Here is a 22,894-nt window from a genome sequence, read left to right as displayed (position 1 = left end):
AGTCCAACGGGCTGGTGGAGAGGATCAATGCGACCCTAAACATGATGCTGAAAACATTTACAGATCAGCACCTGTAGGAGTGGGACAAATATTTACCCCACCTGCTGTTTGCATACAGGGAAGTGCCACAGGAATCCACAGGGTTTTCCCCATTCGAGTTGCTGTATGGGAGGAGAGTGAGGGGACCCCTGGACTTGATGAGGAACGAGTGGGAGAGTAAGACCTTTTCAGATGGAGAATCAGTGGTGGAGTATGTACTGGCCTTCCGGAAAAAGCTCACTGAGCTCATGGGCTTGGCCAGGGAAAACATAACCAGGGCACAAAGGAAGCAGAAGGTCTGGTACGACCAATCAGCACGCACCCGCTCCTATGTTACCGGGGACCGGGTGATGCTTCTCCTCCTCATGAGGAAGAACAAGCTGCAAGCTGTCTGGGACGGCCCATTCAAAGTCATCAGACTGGTAAATGCGGAGAACTATGTAGTGGAACTGTCCAACTGGGTACACTACCACCAGGTGTACCATGTCAACATGATGAAGCCATACTGGAACAGGGAAAAGTTGGTGCAGGCTGTGTGTTGGCAGTGGTAGAAGGGAGAGGATCCCCTGGTGAGTCTCCTCCCTGAGGCTAGGGCTGACCTCTTGCGGGAATCAATTCACCTCTCAGACCAGCTAACCTCTTCCCAGCAGGCTGAGATCAAAGGGGTGCTGCATTCATACTGGCAGCTGTTTTCCAACTGACAGGGGCTCACAACAGGAGCCAACTCTCTCATCAAGTGTTCCCCATTTAGGGTCACTGGTAAAGCAGCCCAGGACCTGGAGAGAGAGGTCAGAGACATGCTGGCTTTAGGGGTGATCCCGCCATCCACCAGTCCTGGGGCCTCTCCCATGGTGCTGGTCCCAAAAAAGGATGGGTCAATCCGGTTCCATGTGGACTATCAGAAGCTCAATGCCATCACCATGTTTGATGCCTACTCCATGCCTAGGACTGATGAGATCCTAGATAAGTTGGGGACTGCCCAGTACCTCGCTACCATGGGTCTCACCAAAGGCTATTGGCAAGTGCCTTTGAACTAAGTGGCCAGGGCGAAATCTGCCTTCACCACCCCAATAGGGCTCTTCAAGTTCCTGGTCCAGCCTTTTGGCCTCAAGGGGGCACCTGAAACCTTCCAGTGCCTGGTGAATCAGTTACTAAGGGGGATGGAGGACTTTGCTCTAGCATATTTGACAATATCTGTGTATTCAGCCAAACCTGGGAGGACCATGTGTCCCAGGTGAAGAGGGTGCTGGGTTGCCTCCAGGATGCAGGACTGACTATAAAAGCTGGAAAGTGCAAGGTGGGGATGGCAGAGGTGTCATACCTGGGCCACAAGGTGGGGAGCGGCCATCTGAAGCCAGAGCTGGCCAAAGTGGAGGCAATCAAGGAATGGCCCGGTCCTCAGACTAAAAAACAGGTCCAGGCTTTCATTGGGATGGCGGGATACTACCGGAGGTTTGTGCCACACTCTAGCTCCCTGGCATCTCCCCTGATGGAGCTTTGTAGGAAGGGCAAGCCAGACAGGGTGGTCTGGACCGAGCAGCCAGAGGGATCTCTGTGCACTGAAGGAGGCACTCATCCAAAGCCCAGTGCTGGTAAACCCAGATTTTTACAAACCCTTCCTAGTGTTCACAGATGCCTCCTTCCTGTGGGTCATCATCCTGGCCACCATGGATGGAGAACACCATCCTGGTCACCATGGATGTAGAAGCTCTTTACACCAATTTTCAGACAGCTGCAGCGGCACAGGAGCCAGAAAACAGAGCTCTAAACAGGGGAGTTTGCAAGGGGAGTTTGTATTGTGGTGCTTGTTTGGGGTTTGCTTTTGCTGGGGGGGGTGGTCTTTTTGGTGTGGCTTGTGTTTCCCAGATTAACAGGATTTAGGTGGGAAGGAGATGACAGATACAGAGGCAGCTGTGGGAGTGACTCCTGTAGTGGAAGACACATTGAGGATGACTGGATGTGGAAGCTGTGGTATGTACATGATCCTGGAGAGGGGAACCGGTAAGAGTTTTTTCTGCATGAAATGTCGTCTGATAGAGCTGATGGAGGAAAAAATCCGAGGTTTGGAGATGCAGGTGGAAAGTCTCATTGAGTTTAGGAAGGGGTTTGAGCAGATGATGGAGCAAAGATATGAGGTATCTGAAGGGAAAAGCTCAGACTCACGGATGGAAGCAGGGCTGGGGAATTTTGAGGGGAGACTGGGTGAGGAAAGTGGTCAGTGGAAACATGTGACTAAAAGAACCAGGCAGAGGAAAAGACGGGCTAGTGAAGGAAAAATAGAGCTTAGGAATAGGTTTGCAGAGTTGGAAAATGAAGAAGGGGCTCAGCAGGTAATTGTTGAAGATGGAAGGGTAAGGAAGAAGAGAAGAGAGGCTAGTCCTATAGGAAAAGCGGAAGAGTCAAGGGAGACTACACCAAATATGAACCCCAGGAAGATACAGGATGGGTTGAAGAAGATTATAAGGGAAAATAGGAATGGAAAGAACTTGCAGCCAGAGGGAACAGGGGAGAGACTGGAGAATAGAACAGTCACCAGGAAAAGGCAGGTCTATGTGATCGGGGACTCTTTATTGAGAAGAATAGATAGGCCTGTAACTAGAGCTGATCCTGAGAATAGAAGGGTGTGCTGTCTTCCGGGTGCTAAGATACAGGATGTAGACCTGAGGTTGAAAAGGATCCTAAAGGGAGCGGGAAAGAATCCCCTAATTATCCTTCATGTGGGAACAAATGATACGGCTAGATTCTCGCTGGAAAGTATTAAGGGAGACTATGCTAGGCTGGGGAAGACGCTTAAGGAAATTGAGGCTCAGGTGATCTTTAGCGGGATCCTTCCTGTTCCTAGAGAAGGGCAACAAAGGTGTGACAAGATTATGACTGTCAACAGATGGCTCAGGCAGTGGTGCTATAAGGAGGGCTTTGGGATGTATGGCCACTGGGAGGCATTCACGGATAGTTCTCTCGGGATGGACTTCATCTGAGTAGGGAAGGAAATAGACTTCTAGGATCGAGGCTGGCACAACTGATAAAGAGAGCTTTAAACTAGGAATTAGGGGGAGATGGATGGGAGATGTCCAGGAAATCTCCACGCCAGATTTTAGCATTGAGAGGGAAGAAGACGAAGTAAGAAAGGATACAGCTGTGGGTAGGAGAATGTATATAAGGAGCGAGGGCGGTGTGGATACTAGTCTAATAGGTTATACTGGCTGTAGAATGACTGTGCCTAATAGGGTACAAAATGTGAGCGAGGCCAAACAGCAAAAATTAAGATGTTTATACACCAATGCGAGGAGCCTAGGTAACAAAATGGAGGAACTAGAGCTACTGGTGCAGGAAGTGAAACCAGATATTATAGGGATAACAGAAACATGGTGGAATAGTAGTCATGACTGGACTACAGGTATTGAAGGGTATGTGCTGTTTAGGAAAGACAGAAACAAAGGTAAAGGTGGTGGAGTAGCATTGTATATCAATGATGAGGTAGAATGTAAAGAAATAAGAAGCGATGCAATGGATAAGACGGAGTCCGTCTGGGCAAAAATTACATTGGGGAAGAAAACTAGTAAAGCCTCTCCTACGCTAGTGCTTGGGGTGTGCTATAGACCTCCGGGATCTAATTTGGATATGGATAGAGCTCTTTTTAATGTCTTTAATAAAGTAAATACTAATGGAAACTGCGTGATCATGGGAGACTTTAACTTCCCAGATATAGACTGGAGGACCAGTGCTAGTAATAATAATAGGGCTCAGATTTTCCTAGATGCGATAGCTGATGGATTCCTTCATCAAGTAGTTGCTGAACCGACTAGAGGGGATGCCATTTTAGATTTAATTTTGGTGAGTAGCGAGGACCTCATAGAAGAAATGGTTGTAGGGGACAATCTTGGCTCAAGTGATCATGAGCTAATTCAGTTCAAACTAAATGGAAGGATTAACAAAAATAAATCTGCAACTAGGGTTTTTGATTTCAAAAGGGCTGACTTTCAAAAATTAAGGAAATTAGTTAGGGAAGTGGATTGGACTGAAGAATTTATGGATCTAAAGGTAGAGGAGGCCTGGGATTACTTTAAATCAAAGCTGCAGAAGCTATCGGAAGCCTGTATCCCAAGAAAGGGGAAAAAATTCATAGGAAGGAGTTGTAGACAAAGCTGGATGAGCAAGCATCTCAGAGAGGTGATTAAGAAGAAGCAGAAAGCATACAGGGAGTGGAAGACGGGAGGGATCAGCAAGGAAAGCTACCTAATTGAGGTCAGAACATGTAGGGATAAAGTGAGAGAGGCTAAAAGTCGAGTAGAGTTGGACCTTGCAAAGGGAATTAAAACCAATAGTAAAAAGTTCTATAGCCATATAAATAAGAAGAAAACTAAGAAAGAAGAAGTGGGGCCGCTTAACACTGAGGATGGAGTGGAGGTTAAAGATAATCTAGGCATGGCCCAATATCTAAACAAATACTTTGCCTCAGTCTTTAATAAGGCTAAAGAGGATCTTGGGATAATGGTAGCATGACAAATGGGAATGAGGATATAGAGGTAGATATCACCATATCTGAGGTAGAAGCAAAACTGAAACAGCTTAATGGGACTAAATCGGGGGGCCCAGATAATCTTCATCCAAGAATATTAAAGGAATTGGCACCTGAAATTGCAAGCCCATTGGCAAGAATTTTTAATGAATCTGTAAACTCAGGAGTAGTACCGAATGATTGGAGAATTGCTAATATAGTTCCTATTTTTAAGAAAGGAAAAAAAAGTGATCCGGGTAACTACAGGCCAGTTAGTTTGACATCTGTAGTATGCAAGGTCCTGGAAAAAATTTGGAAGGAGAAATTAGTTAAGGACATTGAAGTCAATGGTAAATGGGACAAAATACAACATGGTTTTACAAAAGGTAGATCGTGCCAAACCAATCTAATCTTTTTTGAAAAAGTAACAGATTTTTTTAGATAAAGGAAATGCAGTGGATCTCATTTACCTAGATTTCAGTAAGGCATTTGATACCGTGCCACATGGGGAATTATTAGTTAAATTGGAGAAGATGGGGATCAATATGAACATCAAAAGGTCGTTAAGGAATTGGTTAAAGGGGAGACTGCAACTGGTCCTACTGAAAGGCGAACTGTCAGGTTGGAGGGAGGTTACCAGTGGAGTTCCTCAGGGATCGGTTTTGGGACCAATCTTATTTAATCTTTTTATTACTGACCTTGGTACAAAAAGTGGGAGTGTGCTAATAAAGTTTGCAGATGATACAAAGCTGGGAGGTATTGCCAATTCAGAGAAGGATCGGGATATTATACAGGAGGATCTGGATGACCTTGTAAACTGGAGTAATAGTAATAGGATGAAATTTAATAGTGAGAAGTGTAAGGTTATGCATTTAGGGATTAATAATAAGAATTTTAGTTATAAGTTGGGGGCGCATCAATTAGAAGTAACGGAAGAGGAGAAGGACCTTGGAATATTGGTTGATCATAGGATGACTATGAGCTGCCAATGTGATATGGCTGTGAAAAAAGCTAATGCGGTTTTGGGATGCATCAGGAGAGGCATTTCCAGTAGGGATAAGGAGGTTTTAGTACCGTTATACAAGAAACTGGTGAGACCTCACCTAGAATACTGTGTGCAGTTCTGGTCTCCCATGTTTAAAAAGGATGAATTCAAACTGGAGCAGGTACAGAGAAGGGCTACTAGGATGATCCGAGGAATGGAAAACTTGTCTTATGAAAGGAGACTTAAGGAGCTTGGCTTGTTTAGCCTAACTAAAAGAAGGTTGAGGGGAGATATGATTGCTCTCTATAAATATATCCGAGGGATAAATACAGGAGAGGGAGAGGAATTATTTCAGCTCAGCACCAATGTGGACATAAGAACAAATGGGTATAAACTGGCCACCAGGAAGTTTAGACTTGAAATCAGACGAAGGTTTCTAACCATCAGAGGAGTGAAGTTTTGGAATAGCCTTCCAAGGGAAGCAGTGGGGGCAAAAGATCTATCTGGTTTTAAGATTCTACTCGATAAGTTTATGGAGGAGATGGTATGATGGGATAATGGGATTTTGGTAAGTAATTGATCTTTAAATATTCAGGGTAAATAGGCCAAATCCCCTGAGATGGGATATTAGATGGATGGGATCTGAGTTACCCAGGAAAGAATTTTCTGTAGTATCTGGCTGGTGAATCTTGCCCATATGCTCAGGGTTTAGCTGATTGCCATATTTGGGGTCGGGAAGGAATTTTCCTCCAGGGCACATTGGAGAGGCCCTGGAGGTTTTTTGCCTTCCTCTGTAGCATGGGGCATGGTTGACTTGAGGGAGGCTTCTCTGCTCCTTGAAGTCTTTGAATCATGATTTAAGGACTTCAATAGCTCAGACATGGGTGAGGTTTTTCATAGGAGTGGGTGGGTGAGATTCTGTGGCCTTGTGCTGTGCAGGAGGTCGGACTAGATGATCAGAATGGTCCCTTCTGACCTTAGTATCTATGAATCAATGTTCCACATGAGGATGGACTACAAGCTGCCAAGAACAATATCCCTGATGAGGCCACAGCACACCTGGTAGCTGAGCTTTGTGGCTTTGTCCTCACCAAGAACCATTTCAGATTTCGGGACAACTTATACCTTCAAGTCACTGGCACTTCTATGGGTACCCACATGGCCCCAAAGTATGCCAACAATTTTATGGCTGACTTAGAACAACGCTTCCTCAGCTCTCGTCCTCTAGCGCCCCTTCTCTACTTGCACTACATGGATGACATCTTCATCATATGGGCCCACAGGAAGGAGGTCCTTGAGGAATTCCACCAGGACTTCAACAATTTTCACCCCACCATCAACCTCAGCCTTACCAGTCCACACAAGAGATCCACTTCCTGAACACTAAAGTGCAAATAAGTGATGGTCACATGAACACCACCCTATATTGGAAACCTACTGAGTGCAATACTTACCTACAAATTTGCTCCAATCCCTCAGACAGAGACAAACACCTACAAGATCTTTATCAAGGATTCTTAAAACTACAGTACCCACCTGGGGAAGTGAGGAAACAAATTGACAGAGTGAGACAGGTACCCAGAAGTCACTTACTACAGGACAGGCTCAACAAGGAAAATAACAGAACACCACTGGCCATCACATACAACCCCTAGCTAAGACCTCTCCAGCACATCATCAACTATCTACAACCTATCCTGGAAAACGATCCCTCACTCTCACAGACCTTGGGAGGCAGGCCAGTCCTTGTTTACAGATAGCCCCCCCACCTGAGGCAAATACTCACCAGCAACTACACACCACACCACAGAAACACTAACCCAGGAACCAATCCCTGTAACAAACCCTGTTGCCTACTCTGTCCCCATATCTACTCTAGCAACACTATCAGAGGACCCAACCACATCAGCCACACCATCAGGGACACATTCACCTGCACATCTACTAATGTTATATATGCCATCATGTGCCAGCAATGCCCCTCTGCCATGTACATTGGCCAAACTGGACAGTCTCTATGTAAAAGAATAAATGGACACAAATTGGTCATCAGGAGTAGTAAAATACAAAAGCCAGTAGGAGAACACTTCAATCTTCCTGGACATTCTATAACAGATTTAAAAGTAGCCATACTTGAACAAAAAAACTTCAGAAACAGACTTCAAAGAGAAACTGCAGAACTAAAATTCATTTGCAAATTTAACACCGTTAATTTGGGCTTGAATAGGGACTGGGAGTGGCTGGCTCACTGCAAAAGCAGCTTTGCTTTTCCTGGAATTGACACCTCCTCATCAATTATTGGGAGTGGACTATATCCACCCTGATCAAATTGGCCCTGTCAATACTGGTTCTCCACTTGTGAAATAACTCCCTTCTCTTCATGTGTCAGTATATTTATGCCTATATCTATAATTTTCACTCCATGCCTCTGAAGAAGTGGGTTTTTTATCCATGAAAGTTTATGCCCAAATAAATTTGTTAGTCTTTCAGATTTGGGGACAACTCATACCTTCAAGTCAGTGGCATTTCTATGGGTACCCACATGGCCCCACAGTATGCCAACAATTTTATGGCTGACTAAGAACAACGCTTCCTCAGCTCTCGTCCTCTAGCGCCCCTTCTCTACTTGCACTACATTGATGACATCTTCATCAATGACTCCTTGTTATTTTTGTGGATACAGACTAACATGGCTACCCCTCTGATACTGGAGAGGGAGTTTGTTATTACAGAGGACCAGCAACAGAACTTGGGACCCCAGCCAATGGCCAGGAGAATGGATACCCCAGCAACTGGTGACCTGGTGATCAGGAGGCCAAGCTAGGGAGTCACAGCCGGTTCTGGCCAGTAGGAGGACAATGGGACTGTGGAGAAAGGACCCCGGTGACCTGACCAGCCAGTTTCAGCCAGTGGGGAACAAAGGACACCTGAGAGGAGAGGAGGCCCAGGCGACCCTGTTTACCTGGATAGAAGACAAAGGAGAGAGGCGGGGTTTGGAGGCAAGTGATATCAGATGTCCAGCTGGAAAGCAGGGGGTCTCTGGACTGGAGAGAGAGAGCAGGCAGAGCCCACCTAGATGAAAGGGAGACTTAGATGTACTGTGCAGCAGGCCCTGAGAGTTTCCTATGCTGTGTTCAGACATTCAATAAACCCTTCTGTTTTACGTTGGCTAAGAGTCGCTCTGGTCTAGAGAACAGGGTTGCACTATTCCCTCTGGGAGTGGAGGTCCCAGGGGTCCAAAGCAAGTGGACTCCCTGAGGAGGCCCAAGGCGAGAGACAGGCATGCTAAAGGCTCAGAGAATTACGGTTCTAGGAGACGGAGGGACTTAACCCCCTGAGAGAGAGTGGACCCCGAGAAGGGTTGTCACACTGAAGGGGGTTCCCCCCAGGAACCATACGGAGTGAAGAGTGGGCACGACCTGTGAGTCCTTACAGAAGACTCTGAGGGAAGAGAGAGAAAAGCTCCTGAGATTTAAAGTGACTGGAGAGGGGAGAAGCCGGGCGTACCTGGTAGGTGCCCATCATTATTAGTCTGCAGGGACTTGCAGTGGGACATCTGTTTGTAGACAGATTCTTCTGTGGCATAGCGAAATGTGGGTTTCTAAGTTCTTTGTGTTTTTCTGTGATCATGAATTGCTGTCTTAAATTTGTGTGTGTGTGAGAAATCCTCCCCCAGGAGCAGGGTCACATCATCTTCTGCAGAATCTAAGCTTCCATGAGTTAATTTCTAGCCCTTGTGACTTTCAAAAAACTCCTCCCAAGGTGAGCAGACTATATCCCATGCAGTACTGTCTGCCCAAGTCTGCAGGCATTTCTGGGGTTGTTTAATTCTTTTTTCTCCCCTGGTGCCTCTGTCAATGTCCTGCTGAGTCCTGCCTGCTGCTGCTCTGGATCAGGATAGGCCTCTGATAACAGTGTGCTGACCATGTCATACATGGAAACGTCACATGAAGAGATACTGGGACCAAATGGGAAGGTGTTAGAAAATCCTCTCCCTAGTAACTACAGGGTATAGTCAAGAGTTAGATGTCTTAGAAGTTGCAAAAAAGAATTCTCCCTCCTGCATACTCAGCACTTCATGAAAGGACCCCAGGGTCCATACATGTCCCTGATTAGCCCTTTCCCTATTATTTTACAGAAAAAGACAAACCAAGAGTCAGAAGATTGTGTAGGACTTGCAACAAGTGCAACAAGGTCTGGAGGAACAAGAGCGGATCCTGTTGGCCCAGCTGAAACAGCTGGAAAATAAGATTTTGAAGATACAGAATGACAATGTCACTAAACTCTGTGAGGAGATTTCCTGTTTCTGCAACTTGATCAGTGAGATAGAGGGGAAGTGTCAGAAGCCAGCAAATGAGTTCCTGCAGGTGAGACTGAGTTAGAAAAATTCCAGATCCCAACAAAGGGTCAGGACAGCACCTGAATTATGGGCACTAGAGTTCTGCAGTCAGAGATCACAGTGTAACTCATTGAGTGCATTGCTGGAATGGGAATTATTCTTGCTTTTTGAAAAGTTACAGACTCATTTATGCCAGGGATGACATTAACTCAGCAGATTCAAGGCGAAGGCAGGGCCTCTGACAGTGTGTGTCATCATGGCATGTGGGACTAAGGTTGTTTTTCTGTCTCTTTCACCCTCTAGGATTTCAGAAGCATCTTGAGCAGGTATGTGGCTCTCTCTCACCCCCCACATGTTTCTCTGTGCTGTGAAGGGGCTTGGGGATATGTTAAGACCATATCTCCCCTGGGATCTACAGCAAAATGTGTGGGGCAGGGTCACATTTTGTATAGAAATCACTCTGATGAACTTAATCCTGAGGTTCTCATCCTTTAATATAAGACTCTGGAATGATCTATTCAATAGTGACCAAAAGTATTTCTTGGAGATCTTACATCCCTGGGGGACTGGCTGCCTCAGGATTCTGGGGGCACAATATGGGCCTTTCACCCCTAGGGCACTGCTTACAATTGTGCCCTGTTCAGCAGTAACTGAGTGTCTTTCACAGCTGAGGACTGTTTGGAGACTTGTGTGGAATGAGCTGGTGTGGAAGGAGTGAAGGTCTCAATCTAGTTCCTGGAAGAAAGATCCCATAACACTACACACACAAGAAACATGGGAACATACCAGTATTAGTGCAGGGAGGTAAAGGGGTGAATTGGCCATGAAGACTTGGTTCCCCTTTGAAGCACAGTTCTGCTCTGTCCAGGCCAGAGTTGAAGAATATTAACAGGGCTTTTGGGGGAAGGTTGCTTGGCCATGGCCTGTGCTGTGCCTGCTCTAAGGCTGGAAGAAGTAAAGGAATTCTAACTCTGGGCTCCTTAGAGCAAAAACTTCCTCTAGCAAGGAATTATAATGAGTTAGCAAATGAAATGTAATAATGTGAAATTCTCTCTCTCCAGGTGTGAGATGTGGAAGTTCCAGCAGCCCGTGGAGATTTCTCCTGAACTGGAAAAGAGACTCAGTGATTTCTCCCAGAAAAATATTGCTCTTATGGAGACTCTGAGGAAGTTCACAGGTACTGGGAAGGGATCTAGGAGAGGAAATGAGGGCGTGACTCTGAGACTGTGGGAGGAGATGGGCTCTGGCCAGTTGGTCTGTCAGTAAGTTATGTATCAATGTAATGAAAAGTGGAAAACTGACAAACTGAGCAGAGGTAGCAGGGGCCCAGGTGCCAGAATGTGTCACACTTATTCGCTCGGTGAGCTTTGGTACAATCATTAAGATAAAAATATAGCAAAATATGGGGTACCTCGGTTTCTCTTTCCCAACTAGAGAACTGCAGTGCATGTGCTCCAGAGCTATGTAGCATCCACAGCTGCAGCTAGAGTCAATAGGAGCTGCAGGTGCCCTGTGCCAAGGAGATCCATGCTCAGATTGGTACCCAAAATTTACATCCTAAATTAAGGGGCACTTTTGAAATGTGGACCCAGCCCATGCTTGTGCTCTGGCTCTGTCAAGGTTCCTTCCCCACTCTTAACTCTAGGGTACAGATGTGGGGACCTGCATGAAAGACCCCCTAAGCTTATTCTTACCAGCTTAGGTTAAAAACTTCCCCAAGCTACAAACTTTGCTTTGTCCTTGAACCCTATGCTGCCACCACCACATGTTTTAAACAACGAACAGGAAAAGAGCCCACTTGGAGACATCTTCCCCCAAAATATCCCCCCAAGCCTTACACCCCCTTTCCTGGGGAAGGCTTGATAATAATATCCTCACCAATTGGTACAGGTGAACACAGACCCAAACCCTTGGATCTTAAGAACAATGAAAAAGCAATCAGGTTCTCAAAAGAAGAATTTTAATTAAAGAAAAGGTAAAAGAATCACCTATGTAAAATCAGGATGGTAAATAGCTTACAGGGTAATCAGATTCAAAACATAGAGAATCCCTCTAGGCAAAACCTTAAGTTGCAAAAAGACACAAAAACAGGCATATACATTCCATGCAGCACAGTTTATTTTACCAGCCATTAAACAAAAGGAAATCTAATGCATTTCTAGCTAGATTACTTACTAACTTAACAGGAGTTGTGAGGCTGTATTCCTGATCTGTTCCCGGCAAAAGCATCACACAGACAGACCAATCCCTTTGTTCCCCCCCTCCAGATTTGAAAATATCTTGTTCCCTTATTGGTCCTTTGGGTCAGGTGCCAGCCAGGTTAGCTGAGCTTCTTAACCCTTTACAGGTGAAAGGGCTTTGCCTCTGGCCAGGAGGGATTTTATAGCACTGTATACAGAAAGGTGGTTACTCTTCCCTTTATATTTATGACAGCCCCAAATGCCAGCTCATGTAGGCCAATGGGCTGTAGGGAAGGTGTAAATCCGGAGGAATCCCCCCACTACAGGAGCCTCCTGTGCCTCCTCCACAGCAGCTGCAGGCACAAAGTGTTCCTGGGAGCGCTCAGAATGGAGTGAAGTTGACAAGGACAGGGCAGAGGAGGCAGGGGCGGAGAAGGAATAAAGGGGTGTGGCCAGGGTAAAACTGTGCCTCTGACGTCCTGCCCCCTGGCAACATCACATAGGGGGCCACTGAACCAGGGATGCAACTCCGGCTGAACCTCACGACTTCTCAAGCCTATGCCAATGTCTGCACCAGCCCCTGCAGCCACTGAATGTGGGAATCACAAGGTGCTACCCCCCCATCCCTTTACCAGTTTGAGGTGAATCACACCCACTGAACCAACTGTCTCCCTGCCTCAGTTTCCACATCTATAAAATAAGTGTTTTATTATTCCTATTTCAATCTATGGAGGACGAGAGCCCCACTGTGCTGAGCTCTGTACAGATACTGAGTAAATAGACACAAAGAGCTTACAGTTCAGGGCCCTAATCCTGCAAAGTCTTAGCTTCCCATTGATCTCAAAGGAACCAAAGCATGTAAAGTTCTATTCATGTTAAAATCTTTGCAGGATCTGGGCCTAGGTTATGATGAAATACAAAAGGAGAAGGAGACAAACCAACTGGGGACTGAAGGGTGAGGGAACAGGAAATCCATCTTTCACATAGTACCACCTTGGGTGGTTCTGAGGCTTAATGGATGTTGCTTCTATTGATTTGAGATGCCCGAATTAAAGAGAAAATAGGTGGTTTCAGATTAGCTTTTATTAAAGATCCGAGTGTGTGTCTCTCGAACAGTTTTTCTCTCATAATTAAAACAGTTATTTCAGGTAAAGAGAGGGCATGTTGTTATAAATATCACAGCCTGAAATCTCATCTCTTTTTTTCCTTTCCCGCTCCAGATAGTCTGGACTTGGAGCTGGAGACAGAAAGAGGAGAATCTCTAGGATCACACAGACAGGGTAAGATTTTACATGGAGAAATTAAGAGAAAATTCCCATGAAAACATTTTCATGAACATGTAGTGAAAGGTATAAACCAAACCAAAACTGACCGTGACACACACCCCTGAAAAATAAAAACATAAGCATGAAATACTGAGGAGATCCCAAGCTGAAGTCACACAAACGATTCTGACACCAACCTTAGTGCTGAGTCTATGCACTCACTGATGAACAACATACAAATGTCTGAGCTGAGCAACATACAAATGTCCTTAACATTGACCCTGGCGTTTCCATACATGTCTTTGTGCCTTTGAAATATTCAATTCAGAGGGTTGCAACATTCCTCTGCTTTCTCGTGTGAGGGGCTCTCTCCCATTGCTCTTCACTGGGATCCTGCCTTTCTCTTTAGCTAGGCTGGGCGGGGCTATCCCATTTGAGCTGGTTCCTTCTCCCTTTGTTAGAGGTAAGGTCCCCCTCTGATGCTGCCACCTCCTCCCTTCTCTCCGGGCTGGGGAAGCGGCTACTCCTCCAAAGACCACCTCTTATTTACCATTCATTGGTCTTGAGTGGTTCTTCCCCAATGCTGCATCCTCTACTCTTCTCCCACACCAGGGAGAGAAGGATGGGCTCAATATACAGCTTCCCCTGGGTTTAAATCTGTTGCCTCCCTCCTCTCACTCCCCTCCCTGCAGCTTCATGTTCTGACCTTCCCCTCCAACCCTCAGAGGAGCAGCCTCAGCAGGGAGATGCAGGTGGGAAGGAGGGGGAGAGGCAGTTTCTGCAGCTCCCACAGCAACTCCCAGCAGCCAAGGGGAGGAACTGCCAGGACATCTCTGTTTGGTCTCAGGCACTCAGGCCAGAGAAGCAGCTCCCCAGGCTGGTGGTGTAAAATCAGAGACCATGTGCTCTAATCTCTATGACCCTTTCCCCCTCCAGACTCTTTGCCATTTGAGTTAGAGCAAGAAAGGGGGAATCTCTGGGATCACACACCATGGGTGAGTTCTGGAGGATATTTTCCTTCAATTAACAGAAAATTCCCACGAAAACAACTCTCACCCACACGGGTACCCAGACACACTCTTACTGCCCAGCCCCCGAGACATCTTAATTGTAACCTGAGAATTTGTATTGTCATTGACACGCCTTTCCCATAGTAAATTCCAGGCAGTCAGTCGAGAGATCTCTCTCCTCATGGCTGTCGCATCCTTCCCCTTTTCACCTGGGAGAGAGACTCTCCCCCAGGGCTCTTTTCCAGCATCCTTCCTCTCCTCTGGGCATGGCTGGGCTCTGCCATTGGAGCTGCTTTGTGGAGTGGGGAGATGGTGTCTCTCTAGTGCTGCCATCTTCAGTCGTCTCTTCTCTCTGGGCTGGGGAATGGGCTACCCCACCCAATGCCACCTCCTACTTCCTGCTCACTGGCCTTGAACTATTGGCTCTTCCCCAATGCTGCATCTTCATCTCTGCTCCCAAGCCTGGGAGTGGAGAAGGCATTCAGGAGAGGGAGCTTCCCTCTGGGGTTGAATCTGGTACTGTGGAAAGGGATCTGGGGGTCATAGTGGACCACAAGCTAAACATGAGTCAACAGTGTAACACTGTTGCAAAAAAAGTGAAAATCATGCTAGGATGTATTAGCAGAAGTGTCGTAAGTAAGACACAAGAAGTAATTCTCCCGCTATACTCCACTCTGATTAGCTCCTCAGCTGGAGTATTGTGTCCAGTTCTGGGTGCCACATTTCAGGAAAGATTGAAGAAAGTCTAGAGAAGAGCAACAAAAATAATTAAAGGTCTAGAAAACATGACCTATGAGGGAAGATTGAAAAAATTGTGTTTGTTTAGTCTGGAAAAGAGAAGATTGAGAAGGGACATAACAGTTTTCAAGTTCATAAAAGGTTGTTACAAGGAGGAAAGAGAAAATTTTTCTTCTTATCTGCTGAGGACAAGAAGCAATGGGCTGAAATTGCAGCAAGGGAGATTAAGCATTGGAATAAATTGCCTAGGGAGGTTGTGGGATCTCCATCACTGGAGGTTTTTAAGAGCAGGTTAGACAAACACCTGTCAGGGATGATCTAGATAATACTTAGTCCTGCCATGAGTGCAAGGGATTGAATTAGATGACCTCTCAAGGTCCCTTCCAGTTCTATGATTCCTGGGAGGTGGAGGTGGAGGATGCTGGGCTGTGGGGGTGTCCAGAAAGTGGATGGAGGAAGGGATGGATCATCCACAACCCTGAGGATGCTTCTGTCCCCTCTCTCTCTGCAATGCCAGGGATGGGAGTGGAAGGGGTGAAGAACCCCTGAAGCTGCTGGAGGAGCAGAGGGCAGGCCCTAAGGGGCATGTAGGATCATAACTGATGGAGGGGCTGGGGCAGAAGTGATGTGAGGGTTGGGGAGCAGAATTCCTAGGTGGGCTGGGTGTCCGGCAGATGTGGGGGTGGCAGAGACACAGAATTAATTAATTGGGGTTTGGGAAGAAGGTGGATACTCTGCACCAGCAGGTGGTTGGAAGATGGAGACCCAGGGACTGGTGAGCGTGACCTCCAGGCCACTGGGGAAGGCAGGCTATGGTGGGAAGGAGCTGCTGGGAAGTGTGTGTGTGTGCTTGGGGGGGGAAATGTCATTTGGATGAAGGTGAGCTGGCTGTGCGGATGGGAGATGCAGGTACAGAGCAGGTTTAACCAGAAGGGAGAGAAGAAATGAAAGAGGAAAAAACCAGGCAATAATGAAGTAAAATAAGAGTAAACAGAGAAGCCTGGGGAAAGGGATCGGCAGTGATCCCTCAAGGTCGAGGATGATCTCTTTCACAGGTTTTATTTTTCATGGGTTCTTTGGTGACTGAAGAGTCCGATCCTTGAGCCACAGGCTCGTTGGCAGACATTGCAAGTGATGTTGGAAGATAGGGTTGGGCCGTGATTGCTGCATAACCGTTGTCTTTCTTTTTTTTCTGGTGTTTTTCTGCAATCAGGGCAAGGCGATTTTCCTCAAAAGTGGACGTTCCCTCTCTGACAAGTCTTCACCAGTTATCCCTATCCTGGGCTGCTGTCTCCCAGTGTGCAGTGTCAATGCCACATCTCTTGATGTTTATCTCGAGGGTGTCTTTAAATCGTTTCTTTTGGCTTCCTTGTTTCCTTTCTCCTTGGTGAGTTGGGCATACAGCAGTTGTTTTGGTAAGCACACATCAGGCATGTGCACACAGTGCCTGCTCCACCTCAGCTGATGCTGGATAATCAGGGCCTCAACACTGAAGATGTTGGCCTCTGTGAGGACACTAACATTAGTGCGATGATCCTCCCACTTTAAATGGAGGATCTTCTGAAGAAAGAGCTGGTGCTGGTGTTCCAGGTTTTTCAGGTGTTATAGGTCACCCAAGTCTCACAGCTGTAGAGGAGAGTTGGAATTACCACTGCTTTATAAACTAAAAGTCTAATATATGTTCTGATGTTGTGATTGTTGAACACCCGGCAAGACAGTCTGCCAAAGGCTAGGCTGGCACAGTGAATTCTGTGCTGAATCTCGATGTCTATGTCTGCCCTCTGTGAGAGATGGCTTCCAAGATATGTAAAGTATTCTATATTTTCCAGTTCTTCTTTTTCAATATAAATCTTCCTTACTGGGTCTGATGATTGACGGGGCACTGGCTGGTGGAGAACTTTTGTTTTGCTGATGTTCAAAGTTAGCCCTAATCTTTTGTAAGCTTCAGCAAAGCAATTAAGGGCTTTTTGTAGATCCTCCTTTGAGTGTGCAACTACAGCACAATCATCTATGCGCTGGATTTCAGCTATTGTTGCCGATATTACTTTAGTTCTGGCATGGAGATGAGAAATGTTGAAGTTACCATCAATCCGATATTGGATGCCAATGCCCTGTGGCAGATGGTCTTGGTTTAGTGTTTTCATAGCTGCAGAGAAAAGGGTGGGTGCCAGTATACAACCTTGTTTTACGCCAGTTCAGATGACAAAGGCCTTAGAGATAAAGCCACTGTTCAGGATGGAGGCAGTCATCTGGTCATGGAGGAGTCTTACAATGGTGATAAATTTTCTTCGAAGCTAAACTTTGACATGATTTTCCACAGAGCCTCACGGTTGACAGAGTCAATGGCTTTGGTCAAATCGATGATGGTCATATACAGCTTTTTCCTGGATCTGCCTGGCTGCAGAAATCATGTCGGTGTGCCTCGTGATGGTCTGAAGCCACACTGGGACTCTGGAAGTACTTCCGCTGCAACAGGAAGCAGGCGATTCAGTAAGATTCTAGCAAGAATCTTCCCAGCAATGGAGAGGTGGGCAATGGCTCGATAGTTGCCACAGTTGGCCCTGTCTCCTTTTTTGAAAATGGTGACGATGTTAGCGTTACGTAAGTCGGCAGGGATTTCTTTGGTGTGCCAGATTTTGAGAAGCAGCAAGTGAAGCTTGTTAGTCAGTGTTTCTCCCCCCACTTTCAGTACTTCAGCTGGTTTGCAATCAGGACTTGGTGTTTTATTGTTCTTCATTTGTTTAATTGTTTTACAAACCTTCTCAGATGTTGGTGGGTTGGCAAGAGTTTCCCAGATCGGGTGCTGAGGGAAGGAGTCAATGGTGTCGTCAGTCACAGTCAATTCTTGATTTAGAAGCTTTTGGTAACGTTCCTTCCAGCGCTCTTTGATGGATTTGTTATCTTTAAGAAGGGCGCTACCATCTTCTGATCTCAGAGATGTGAGGCCACATGAGCTTGGTCTGTACAGGGTCTTTGTCTCACAAAAAAAACTCTGCATATCATGTCTGTCAGTGAATGTTTGGATTTCTTTTGCTTTGTCCTCCCACCATTTGTTTTTGATTTCTTGGATCCTCTTTGGAACTTCAGCTTTGAGCTGATGGAAAGTGCTCTGCTTCTCATAGAATCTCAGGGTTGGAAGGGACCTCAGGAGATCATCTAGTCCAGCCCCCTGCTCAAAGCATGATCAATCCCCAATTTTTGCCCCAGATCCCTAAATGGCCCCCTCAGGATTGAACTCACAATCCTGGGTTTAGCAGGCCAATGCTCAAACCACTGAGCTATCCCTCCCTCCACCTCTGACTGGATAGTGGTTGGTTTTGCCAGTTGCAGAAAGCTTTTCTCTTCTGGATACGGTGGCAGGGAACTGATATGAAAAGAGTGAAAACAAAGCAATCCTGAGAAGGGAAAATGTCAGGGGGAAGCAGGAGGGGAAGGAATAAGATCAGTGCAGAAAACTGGGAACCCAAGTTGGAATGATCTATGATATTTAGGGGGAGACAGAGAAATAAATGAATGGCAAACACACGCTAGAGACAATGATATGCAAATCCATATGCAATCACTGTATTAAATGAAATAAAATGGAGAAGGAAAGAGAACGCAAGGGTGAGAGGAATCTCAGTCCCACCTGATACACACAGGATCCCTGGAAAGGATTTTGCTAATATGGGGGGGGGGGTGGAGGGAGGCCCTGCTGAGCTAAAGGGCTAATTCCATCTCCAATATCTATGTCTGTAATTCTTCAAAGAACAATAGTAATTCACATTTCAGGAATGCCCACACTGAGTTACACTGCAATCTCTGACTGTCCTGTCCCTGTGTTGGGATCTGGGATGTTTCTAACACAGTCTCACCTGCAGGAATTTGCTCATGGGCTTCTGATACTTCTCCCTTAGCTCACTGATCAGCTTCCTGAGACACGAAATCTCCTCAGAGAGTTTAGTGATTTATTTTCATTCTGGATCTTCAGAATGAGTTTGGCCAGCATGAGTCGCTCTTGTTCCTTAAGACACAACCTTTCACCTCTGGTTTGTTTCTGTTTCAGTAAATAACAATAGGGAAAGGGCTGGTCAGGGACATGGATGGAGCTGGAGTCCTTTCATGGAGTGCTGAGTGTGCAGCAGGAGAATTTATTTTCAAACCCTAACATTTCGGACACTTAACTATACCCTGTGGATTCTCTCACATCATTCTGTTTGACCACAAGCGTTTTTTAGTCTAATTAGCTAAAACTTGGAAACACAAAGCCATTTCAAACTGGAAAGCTGGGATCTTTGGGTTTGACCAAGTTGAAACAAAACATTTAAACAATGTCAAAATTTAAAAATTGAAATCAGGCGATCTGTCAAATTCAGTCCTGTTGTTTCAACAGTTTGGTTTTGATTTATCAGCATTTGTTAACAACAAAACCAAGTTTCATTAATAGATTCCTGCTCAGCTCTACCCCTGATGACCCTTTCCTTGGTCTCTTCCAAGCCCTGTTCCTGGGTTTCAGTGGCTGGGGCCTGGACAGACCAGAAGTAGCTACAGAAAAGACATTCACTTCTCCTCTGATCCACAGAGAGGAGCCCTCACACAACCCCTGTACAGCAGCAGCAGGTCAGGACAGGCATTTCTGGTAGTGGGATCTGAGAGGATGACAAACTCCTTGTCTTGTGGGGTGAGGGAAGGGGAGAGTTTGACAGCAGGGAGCTCATGTCCCTTGTCAATGAAGGTGGGTGTGAGATGAGGCACTGAAAGGAGGAGGAGGAGCTGGTTCTCAGACATTCACCTCCCTCATCCTCACTCTCCATGAATGGGGTCTGACTGCACATGCTCTGCAATTCAGCCACCCATCTGCTCTCCTTTCTCTGAGTGTGGGATGCTGTCCCTGAACTTAGCTGTCTTCTCAGCCCACAGCTTCCCCAACACCAGCTCTGTCTTTTCTCCCCGAGAGGCTGGGTTCTAGGTTGTTCATGGCTGCTGTTCCCCCTCCCCAGCCCTCCCCCGGGAATGCAGAATGTCCCAGTGCAGCCTGGGAATGGCAAGGTCAGTGTTTCCCTCACAGTGAAAAGGGAACCGTGTCCCTATTGGTGTTTGGGTCACAGATTCCACCCCCCCGAAATACATCAGAGATACAAATGACAGAAAATGCCCTCCACATAGAAAGGGAACTTTTAACAACTGATTTATTTATGACCAGGGAAACTGAGGCTTAACTCAAGTGGACAATGAGTCTTGCCTATTTGTGTGAATTTTGGTGGCTATGACTCAGTTGTTCCTCTTGACACTGTAATCACAGACAGTGAGACCATTCTGCATTAACATCTCGCTGCACTGACACAGCGGAAACTGTGCCCACAGGCTATGCGCGCTGGATTGTTGGAGAGCTCCAAGCAAAGGGAGCAGGTCAGTTGAGTGTGGAGGGTTTTTTGCTGGATTCTCAGCTGCCCCAGTGCAGGGAAGAGAGGAGTTGAGTTTCGTTTTCCTTTTTCCACAAATGGGCTGCACCTGAATCGTGACCAACAACATTTGGGGATTTCGGTGTGAGGGAGGTGGGAAGTGCCAGATTCACAAAGGGGACTCAGACCCAGCATTGCAGCACCTACTTTTAGCGTCAAGTTAGGCACCCAGGCTCCCTGTACAATGCATGGGGGGAGTTAGGGACCTAAGAATGGGATCCACAAAAGACAGTGCTCTGAGTGGGAACCTGCCTCAGCCAGACAATAGGACATGCCCAGGACAGTGGTGTGGCCTAAGCCCTGTCCATCAAAGGTTTTAGGTGCCTGGCTCAAGATTGGAGGAAGACAACTATTTGCACTTGGGATTCACAGCCATGAACCCTTTTCGAGGAGCCTAAGCCAGGTTAGCCCCTTCTCATGGGAAATAAGAGGGATGGTACCATTGCCTGCCTTGTTGTCTATGGCCTAGTGGTGAGGGCACTCAGCCAGGCTGTGGGATGCACAGCTTCAAATCCCTTCTCTGCCTAGCCTGGAGCAGGGGCCTGAGCCCAGGTCTCCCATCTTTGAGGGGAGTTCCCCGGCTACTTGGCTCCAGGAGCTGGGGCTCTCGCAGTCTCTCCTTTTGGAGCTGTTCCACTTTTTATAAAATAGTCATTGGAGCAGGGCCTGCAGCCATGATCTCCCCGGAGCGAGGACTAACCGCTAGGCCAGAAATCGCTTTTATTTGCTTCCTGTTCTACTTGTCTTTAGACACAGGAACCATAAATATCTCAGACATGACAGTAATGAAATACCAGCTGCTCTTCAATTAAAGGCTCAGGTACTGCTAGTGTTAAAGATGCACGTTAACCTTTTGCTTGCTGAGAATTATTACCCTTGCGTGTAAAAATAAAAAATCGAAACTGGTTTTTCTTTTCTTTAATCACAGTGATAGAAAACAACAGAATTTTGTTTGCAAAAAACTCTCTTCACCACCCATTGTCATTGCCCTTAGTCTGAGCTGGCCACAAAGAGAAACTTCCCTGAGTCACCAGCAGAGATCCCTGGAGCCCTGAAGCCTCCATGTGTCCCCTGCATTGCACAAGCCTGCTTCTGAGACTCCTCTCTGTGGGGACATAGGGGCCAGTGCAAACTGCCTCTGCACAGACCTCTGCACAGATCGTGCTCTTCAGGTCAGTCAGCAGAGCAGAGGAAAGGACCTCAGCAATGATCTCCATTCATTGCCTCCAGCATATCCCTCTTCCCCCCGACACAGATCGTGGAACCCATGGGTTTGGGACAGTGGGACAATGTCCCTGACATACCTATGGAGCAGAAACTTCCATATGTAAGAACAATTCCAAGGAAACGCTCTGATGTAAAGTTTGCTGAGTTTCATTTCCCTGCTGTATCTGGGAATAGACCACAGTATGGTTTACATTGTCTCAGTGGGCTCTGAAATCTTTGCTCAGGGAGAAGTCCCATCGTAGCCACTTCTCTCTTATCCCCACATTTAGTGTCAGGGGACGGGAGGGGTGAAAGGGGGCACTAGCATGTGTGCTGACTCCTGGCTCTGATGTGAAGTAAGAATAAATAAATGCAAAGTTGCCAGATGCAAGTTCTCATTTTTTTTTAGTGACCATTCAATTCCACCCCTCCCACCGCAAACCCTTCTCCATGTGTGTAAATTTGAACTCAAAAGGGATAACTCACACATACAAAGATCAGCATGGTCTTAAAAGGCTTCAGGATCCTTATCCTCAAAATGAAGCTCCCAACTAACTACTGAAATTTTCAAAAGTACCTAAGGGAGTTAGGAGCACAAATCCCATTGACTTTGAATGGGACATATACACCAAACTCACTTAGGTGTTGTTGAAATCCCACCCTAAGTACTTAATTAACCACAGACAAAAAAAAATAGTTTGGAGTGAAGGTTGTTGCTACATTTCTATGGTTTGCTTCCTTTACATGACTTACAGAAACAGTGAGAAGGCAAGGACATTCTGGCTGATTTGGGTGTCCAAAGCCCTTAGGACGGGAGGCTTTGAAAATCTCATATTGCCACATGGGACACACAAGACTGATAAACCATTAATGGATCACCACTGAGAACATGCTAGCCCATTGTGAGCTATGAAAGGAAATGGAAATGCTTGGCAGGCCTACATAATCTATGGAAAGCTTCATGTGATAGTCCTATGAGTAAGGCTGGTTGAAATTTTTGTATAAAAACTGATTTTTGATAACATTTAGGTTTTGATTAAACAAAATTTTACACTAAAAGTGTCTGCTTTCCATGACATTTTTTTGATTTTTCATCAAACAAACGTCCCAAAACTGAACTATTTCAGAAAAAAAACAAAATACTCTGATGGGGGCATGCCACCATGACTGAGTCTGTTCTATTGTTCCACAGC

Source organism: Dermochelys coriacea, chromosome 7 (genome assembly GCF_009764565.3).
Source record: "Dermochelys coriacea isolate rDerCor1 chromosome 7, rDerCor1.pri.v4, whole genome shotgun sequence".
In the NCBI taxonomy this organism is placed as follows: domain Eukaryota; kingdom Metazoa; phylum Chordata; order Testudines; family Dermochelyidae; genus Dermochelys; species Dermochelys coriacea.
Note: the sequence above shows the minus strand (reverse complement) of the source record.